This window comes from Lipotes vexillifer, unplaced genomic scaffold (assembly GCF_000442215.2).
Source record: "Lipotes vexillifer unplaced genomic scaffold, Lipotes_vexillifer_v1.1 scaffold471, whole genome shotgun sequence".
Lineage (NCBI taxonomy): Eukaryota > Metazoa > Chordata > Mammalia > Artiodactyla > Lipotidae > Lipotes > Lipotes vexillifer.
Window position 1 is genome coordinate 124212 of NW_006780162.1, and position 8868 is coordinate 133079.

General features: G+C 36.5%; 1 pseudogene; it reads right to left on the bottom strand.

Moving 5' to 3' along the window:
* Positions 1 to 5376: 5376 nt before the first annotated feature.
* LOC103071460 (poly(A) polymerase alpha pseudogene) lies at positions 5377 to 6328 on the bottom strand (annotated as a pseudogene).
* Positions 6329 to 8868: the final 2540 nt, after the last annotated feature.

Consider the following 8868-nt stretch of genomic DNA (forward strand, 5'->3'; position numbering starts at 1 on the left):
ATTTCTCTTCTTTCAGTATTTTGCTGTAGTTGCTGAATAGTTTCTTAGCAAGGGAAGAAAAATGATTAACTTGACTAAAACCCAGTTAAAATGCAAATGAAATGAATTTCTGGGCAATAAAGCATGCATTAAGCTGGGACTTTAATGAATATAATAGTAAAAAGTCCCTGGAATATTTATGCACCTCTATCTATTTCATCTCTATGCTCATTTAGATGTAAGTCTCCTGATTATTTTAGAGGCTTTGCATTTCTGCTTGCCACAAACATGATTAACAGCTGTATTGCTCCATTTTCTCCAGAGACGGCTTAGAACCTACTTCATTTCACTCTCTTGAAATCCAACCATGAAGCTAAAAATAATCTTATCTGACTTCTAAGATTTATGATCATTTCAAAGAGATTACTTAAATTCAATGATAGAAGCAGTATATAATATAAAATGGCTAAGTATAGTTATGAGGCTTTGTTGCCTATTTTGAAAGGAATTTTATATTTAAAATGAAAGAAAATGTAATATTTGTGTTATATCTGTGTGTTAATTATTAGAATAGAGGTAATGAATATTTCTGTACTTGTAGAAACAAAGACACTAATTCCTCTTATCAGCCTGAAGGTAAAGGGTAGATGTTTGTAGTCTGGGGAGTAGAGGCTTTGATCTTAGTAATGGATTTTGCTGAGCCAGGTTTTTCTTTTGTAGAGACAAGTCAGAGTTTAAGCAAATGCAACTAGGTCATTTCTTTTACCTTGTTAGACCTCTTCACATTTGGCTCAAAGACGTTTTTAAAATTCAGAGGATTTGAATATATTATCCTATAAAATAATTGTGTAATCTATTATTGTAATAGATCATAAAAGAGTATGGTCATTATGGAGTAAGTACTATTCTAGAATCATAAAATGTTAATAAGTGTTCAAGGTCAAGAAAATATAGGATAGGTTGAGAGTTAATCCTACAGAAGCTGGTACATTGTAAGTTGAAATAGCTGCAAAAGATTCATAAAGTCTATTCTGTGCCAAGAACAGTATCCCCAAAACTAATTTAAATGATTAGTTTTACTCTTTTCATGTTCATCCTTTAGAAAGCATATGGTATAGCCTCAGTGATTATAGAAATAAAGAAGGACCATTTGCTACTTATGGCAATGCTGTGACTATGAGATGTAAGGTCAAATAGAGCAAAAGAAGACTAGTCTTAAAACTAAGAGGCATAGAAATGTCTAATTTAATGTGCATAATCCACTTTATGTGCAGTATATTTTTGATGTTAAAAAGAAGGTATTTCTACTTGGCCATGAAAAAGAATGAAATAATGCCATTTGCAGCAACATGGATGCAACTAGAGGTTATCATACTAAGTGAAGTAAGTCAGAAAGAGAAAAACAAATACTATATGATATCACTTATATGTGGAATAAAGTATGACACAAATGACCTATCTCCAGAACAGAAACAGACTCACAGACATAGAGAACAGACTTGTGGTTGCTGAGGGGGAGGGATGTGGAGGTAGGGGGAGGGATGGAGTGGGAGTTTGGAGTTAGCAGATGCAAACTATTACATATGGAGTAGATAAACAACAAGGTCCTACTGTATAGGATAGGGAACAATATTCAATATCCTGAGATAAACCATAATGGAAAAGAATTTAAAAAAATGTATACATATAACTGAATCACTTTGCTGTACAGCAGAAATTAACACAACATTGTGAATCAACTATACTTCAATTAAAAAAAAAAGTTTAGAAAAAGAAGGGCTTTTGGCCTCAGCTATACATTTCCATCTATCTACTAGAGAGAAAAGAATCACTGAATTGGGTGGTGCAAATGAATTACTGAGTGGGTGGCCCCATCTACTCATCCAATTTGAAAGACTATCTCCGGATTCTCTTTCTGAAGCCAGAATATTAACTTTGCCAATTGCTTCGTGACTGAAAGATCCTCTATCAAGTATATGTGCTGTCCTCTAGGAAATACAAAGTGCTGTGCTGCCTGGTGACTCAGAAAGCACTTTAAATGGCTGAGGAAATGTAACTCTTTTACTGTCCTATTTAAATTATCCTATCTACAGTTAAAATTGAGCTGTTATTCTATCATAAAATATGTTAACTATATACTCATTTAGATTCATGTAGTCATGGAGTTCTTAATCTTAGTTTCTCTGGAACAATTTATTCTATTCCAGTCATGCTCTGGGTACTGCTCTTCCCTGCCATTTCTATCTGGTTCCACCTCTGCGTTCTATTTGAATTCTTCCCTATTATTAAAGAGAATAGTCTCAAGATGAATATGCATTTACTGTGCTTATCTGAAGCAGCAGTGCTTTGTCTCTGTGAAATGTTTCTTTTTCTAATTTGTAATGTAGTATTTATTCTTTAAGGTAATCCACTATTTCAGTCATTAATAGTGGTGGTTGACAGTTTACATTCTTGGAGAACTGTGTGTAGATAGATTATTGGCTTGGAGATGAAAAAATTAAGTCACTTGACTAAACACAACTGCCATTGTTTGGCTGCCCAACCACTTTACCTCTCATATCCCTACAGGCATAATGTCACAATCTATTTATTGGAGATGTTAATTTAATAGGACATTCTTCTCGTAAACACTCCATCAACGTGTCAATGCCATTGTCCCATCCCCCCGCCTCTGTGACGAATTCAGGAATGAGCACATAATTAGGCAGGTTGATAAAACTCTTCCCAGTAGCTGCCCTACTGTAAAGGGAAGGGATAATTTTCTCTTTGTTTTGATGGAATTTATTTGTATAATCCAATATCAGAATAAGAGGTCACTGTTCTGATGTAGTTATTTCTATTCAAGAAGATAACACAAAACATATATATTTTTTCATATACTTTAACAATGGATCAGTCTACTTTGACATACTAATTTAATGTTTTAAGAAGGAGTGCAGGTTATAATAATTTTATGATAAAAATTGATGCACACAGTTTGAATCAAAATATAGCTCAAGGAGAGTGTAGGAATACATGCTATTCAATTAGAAAGTTTTCTCATAAATAGATGAAGCATTACTTAAAATTAAGATGTGGATAATTCTTTCAATGAATGAAAATTGGGTAATACTTGTAACAATTTGATAAATTTTAGAAAGGAGAAGAACACTGTTTTACCAATAATTTTTTCTTTGCAGCACACTATTATCCAGGTATTTGAGATTTTGAATGAACACTAGATACATTTAAGTCAATTGCTTAGGACTTGATTATATTGGCTAAATATATATATTAACAGGAACAGATTCAAAATATTGTAATAGATTGAAAATCATCCTGGCCATTTGTAAAAATTTCTAATCAATCCAATTCCTCTATAACCAGTGGAAGTGAGTTAAATTTCACTTAGACATCTTATTGCAAATATCTGATATAACTTTTCAGGCTATGGTAATATATGGGGTGTAAAAACCTAAGAAATGGGCTTCCCTGGTGGCGCAGTGGTTGAGAGTCCGCCTGCCGATACAGGGGACACAAGTTCGTGCCCCGGATCCCACATGCCGCGGAGCGGCTGGGCGCATGAGCCATGGCCTCTGAGCCTGTTCGTCTGGAGCCTGTGCTCCGCAACAGGAGAGGCCACAGCAGTGAGAGGCCCGCGTACTGAAAAAAAAAAAAAAAAAGACCCAAAAAACCTAAGAAATGTATTCCATCCAAGATTCCTTTTGCAGCAATGGTGTGTAATGATCATGGAATCACTTTACCATTAAGAACAGCAAGTTTTCATGTCAGCCTAATCAGGAAGAATTTTTATGAGAGTTCCCGAGCTGTTTATAGTCTTCTTGTGTACCTCCACTCTGGTTTCCTCCATCTTGTACTTTCTCCCTAAAGCCGTCAGTGGATGACAACCCATTCAGACCCATCTGCACACACCTGTCTAAAATGTTTTTCCTTTTTTGTTAATTGAAGTATAGTTTATTTACAATGTTTCAGGTGTACAGCTAAGTGATTCAGTTAAACACACACATATTTCTTTTTTCATAGTCTTTTCCACTGTAGGTTATTACAAGATATTGAATGTAGTTCCCTGTGCTATACAGTAGGTCCTTGTGATGCCTGTAGTGGGGCCCTTTCCCATAGTCCTTATTAGGCCAGTGTCTAACAGTATCAAAAATCATAGGGGTTCCAGCCATCTTCACTGATGTATTTTACCTTTTCTTTTTTGCAACTACCTTCTCTTCTCTTAAATCCCAGCCCTCTCCACAGAAAAAGACCGTATCCCGTTTTCAGGCATCTCAAACATTAATACTTCTAGCTGGAACCTACTATGATCTACATTACAATAGGAAATGGAATCTTTTCTCCTTGAGACCACAATATGGGGTGGGTGACGATCCCTGACAAGTGTTCATCTTCCTCCCAATGTGCATGGGCTGTGTGCATGGTCATTCAACTGGAGAGACAAGGGGGTGTGGATTGTGTGGAAAGCCACTCATGTTAGCCTGGGTGATGCAAATAAGTTCTTAGTCCTCCTCAGTCAGGGGCCTTGGAGGGCACTGACTGACTTAAAGCTGCACCAAACTGGGCAAAAAGTTACCCTCTTTCTTTTTTTCTTTTTTCTTTCTTTTTTTTTTTCTTTTTCTTTTTTTTTTTTTTTTTTGAGGTACGTGGGCCTCTCACTGTTGTGGCCTCTCCCGATGTGGAGCACAGGCTCCAGACGCACAGGCTCACCGGCCATGGCTCACGGGCCCAACTGCTCCGTGGCATGTGAGATCCGGGGCAAGAACCCGTGTCCCCTGCATCGGCAGGCAGACTCGCAGCCACTGCGCCACCAGGGAAGCCCAAAGTTACGCTATTTCTATGCCCATGCTACCACTCTTGAGAAAGAAAATAGGACTGAGGAAAAGTAGTTGAGAAGTTTCTAATGTATAATATGAGAAGAAGTGAGTTTTAGAACAGTGGATGATTAAGAAATCTAACACTGTTAATACTTTGAAGGAGAGAGAGGAAACAGAACCAAAAATGATTGGAATCACATGATAATTATCAAATGAAATGTATTTGTTCAAAAATGTTTATTGTAATTTATGATAATAATGCTCAGAGGAGAGAGTCCAGGTGTTTCAGTCCCACTTACCTTAGTTGCTGTCTTGACTCCTGTTACTTCTTATTCTTCTCAGCTACACTATTTTCTTTCTTTTCTTCCTTCCTTTGTCTCCCATGGACTCAGCCAACAGCCTCATTAGTGCTTTCTCTCAATGACATGTTTCTCCTTCTAATGTCACTATGTTACTGCTCTTTGTATTAACACATCACCTAAATCATTAATGGTGGCAGTCTACACTCTACATTCTAAATGGAACGTATGTGGGTTATGGGTTAGAAGGCTGACAATTTAGGTCACTTGACTTCTTTTTTTCAATCAATTTTATTTTAACATAACCTAAGCACATACCATTTAGAAAATATGAAGAAAAATTTACATACAAGTGTTGATGCTATTGCATTTGGATAAAGCTGGCAAGTTCATGCTACTAGCATAGCCCAGGAAACACCGCGGAGGAAAATGAATATATTGGAATAGATGTTGTGGTGTTTGGCCCACAGCTTGATAGCTTTCAGGATTAACCTGAAGCTGTCAATGTTTGGTACTCAATGTAAAATTTCATTGGTTACCCTGCATCTTATATGTAAATTTTTAAGCAGACTATCATCTCTAAAGTCCAGGTCTTCTGGAATAGTCTGCAAGTGCTAATCTTGCAAACAAAATAGCAATCCTATCCCAGAACACAGTTTGATAACTGGTACAAATGCCTCTGTAACAGCTCTTAAATTGATTTCTTCCTGTAATTTCAACTCATCATAGAATGAGGTGAAAAAGTCACTTTGATCACCATGTCTTGGAGCAACACACAACACATTAAGATTGGCACCTTTTTTATGGACTCCTAATTTATAAGTTCCAAATGTAAAAATTTTTCCTCCAACATTTTCAATTACAGATTGTGGAAGATTCTTGCTTTCATTGATTTCTTATATCGAATATTTTACCAGGTTATTTAATTTTCCCAAAATTTAAATCCTGTGCTGCAATTCATCTTCCTCTTCAAAAACCCCAAAGGGCTTCAGTCTCAATTAGTTTCTGTGTAAGTAGGCAGTCAGTCTCCTTGGGGGCTGTTAAGCTGATGGGAGAGGTAATGTCCTAGTGCTTCTGCAGCTGCTGTGTTTGTTGTGATCCTTGCATTGAAACTGGCCTGGAAACTCTACCACCCCCCAACCCTGCCACCACCCTGGGCATGATCCACTGAGGCAGGAGGGAGGCAAGGGCCTGCCTCAGCCCTGGGTCCAACACCAATTCTTGACTAAACATGGTGATAAGCCATGAGAGCCTATACTTAGAAAGGTTTTACAGCAAGGAATCTTAGTATTTAAAGGGAATAAAAGAGTAAAAGTGATAATCATATACCTTCACATGAATTTACATTTAATTAGGAAAAGCTTACATCAAATAATATTCAAATTCCAATCGATGTTTGTGTTTTTTTGTTTTGTTTTGTTTTGTTTTGTTTTTTTTTGCGGTCCGCGGGCCTCTCACCGCTGTGGCCTCTCCCGTCGCAGAGCACAGGCTCCGGATGCGCAGGCTCAGCGGCCATGGCTCACGGGCCCAGCCGCTCCGCGGCATGTGGGATCTTCCCGGACCAGGGCACGAACCCGTGTCCCCGGCATCGGCAGGCAGGCTCTCAACCACTGCGCCACCAGGGAAGCCCCGATGTTTGTGTTTGACATACAGTGAACAATAAAGAATGTTCCCACTCTACCCTCATTATAAACACATTGGAGGCAGATTTTTCTCATGGTTCTGACAGAGCTGGAGGCATTCTCTTCTTAGTTTGAACTATATAGAGTAGTTAGATATTAAAGGACCAAATGAGGTCTGTCTCAATCTTCTCAAAAATAAACAATTTTTGAAAATTTAATGGTAAGTTATAAATCATGGTATAATAGGATTTTTTAGAGAACAGATTACTTCTAACATTTACTCATATAATGTTTTGCTTTTAAAACAGGATAAATAGATTATTTTAGTTTAGGAACAAATGCATCAAGGGTGCTGCTGCTGATGAGACACTGCTCTTTTTCTAGGCATTCTCTTCTGCCCATGATTTTGTACTGATTAAATTTAAACACATCCTGTTCCACCAGTTGTAAGATCTAATTTTGTCCTTTAGTCCTCTGAGTATAGAGAGATTTAACTCTTTTGTTGAACATTATTCACTTACAAAAAAAAAAAAAAATTTCACATGGTAATTTGGCTGGACTATTCTAACTTTTTAAAATAACTCCATTTAAGAATATACCTTATGCTTAAACACTTTTTTGACATTGTCCAGGTTTTCCTGCTAAGGTTCTTCTTTTGTTCTCATTTTACTTCTCATTTTTTAAAGTAGATCTCATTTTCATGTTTGTAGAAGCCATACTTGTTTAACCAAAACCTTCAATGCAACCATTATTCTCAACTTTCATCTACAAATATTTTGAATATCACTCTAAGAGAGTTCTTTAATGATGCATTTATATAACTGCTCCAAGGAGTGGAGGACATATTTAAAGTGATGAAAGGAAAAAACCTACAACCAAGATTCCTCTACCCAGTAAAGGATCTCATTCAGATTCGACAGAGAAATTAAAACCTTAACAGACAAGGAAAAGTTAAGAGAATTCAGCACGACCAAACCAGCATTACAACAAATACTAAAGGAACTTCTCTAGGCAGGAAACACAAGAGAAGGAAAAGACCTACAAAAACAAACACAAAACAATGAAGAATATGGTAATAGGAACATACATATTGATAATTACCTTAAATGTAAATGGATTAAATGCTCCAACAAAAAGACATAGACTGGCTGAATGGATACAAAAACAAGACCTGTATAAATGCTGTCTACAAGAGACCCATTTCAGACCTAGCTGCACATACAGACTGAAAGTGAGGGGATGGAAAAAGATATTCCATGCAAAAGGAAATAAGAAGAAAGATGGAGTAGCAATTCTCATATCAGACAAAATAGACTTTAAAATGAAGACTATTACAAGACACAAAGAAGGACACTACATAATGATCAAGGGATCAATCCAAGAGGAAGATATAACAATTGTAAATATATATGCACCCAACATAGGAGCACCTCAATACATAAGGCAAATGCTAAAAGCCATAAAAGGGGAAATAGACAGTAACACAATAATAGTAGGGAAATTAACACCCTACTTTTGCCAATGGACAGATCATTCAAAATGAAAATAAATACGGAAACACAAGGTTTAAATGACACATTAAACAAGATGGAATTAATTGATATTTATAGGAGATTCCATCCAAAAACAACAGAATACACTTTCTTCTGAAGTGCTCATGGAACATTCTCCAGGATAGATCATACCTTGGGTCACAAATTGAGCCTTGGTAAATTTAAGAAACTTGAAATCATATCAAGTATCTTTTCCGACCACAACTCTCTGAGACTAGATTTTAATTACAGGGAAAAAAAAACTGTAAAAATACAAACACAGGGAGGCTATACATTATGCTACTAAATAACCAAGAGATCACTGAAGAAATAAAAAGGAAATTAAAAAATACCTAGAAAAAAATGGCAATGAAAACACGATGGCCCAAAACCTATGAGATGTAGCAAGAGAAGTTCTAAAAGGCAAGTATATATCAATATAATCTTACCTCAAGAAACAAGAAAAATCTCAAATAAACAACTTAAGCTTATACCTAAAACAATTAGAGAAAGAAGAACAAAGAAACCCCAAAGTTAGTAGAAGGAAAGAAATAATAAAGATCAGATCGGAAATAAATGAAAAGGGGAGCCGTGGAAAGATGGCGGAGGAGTAAGACGC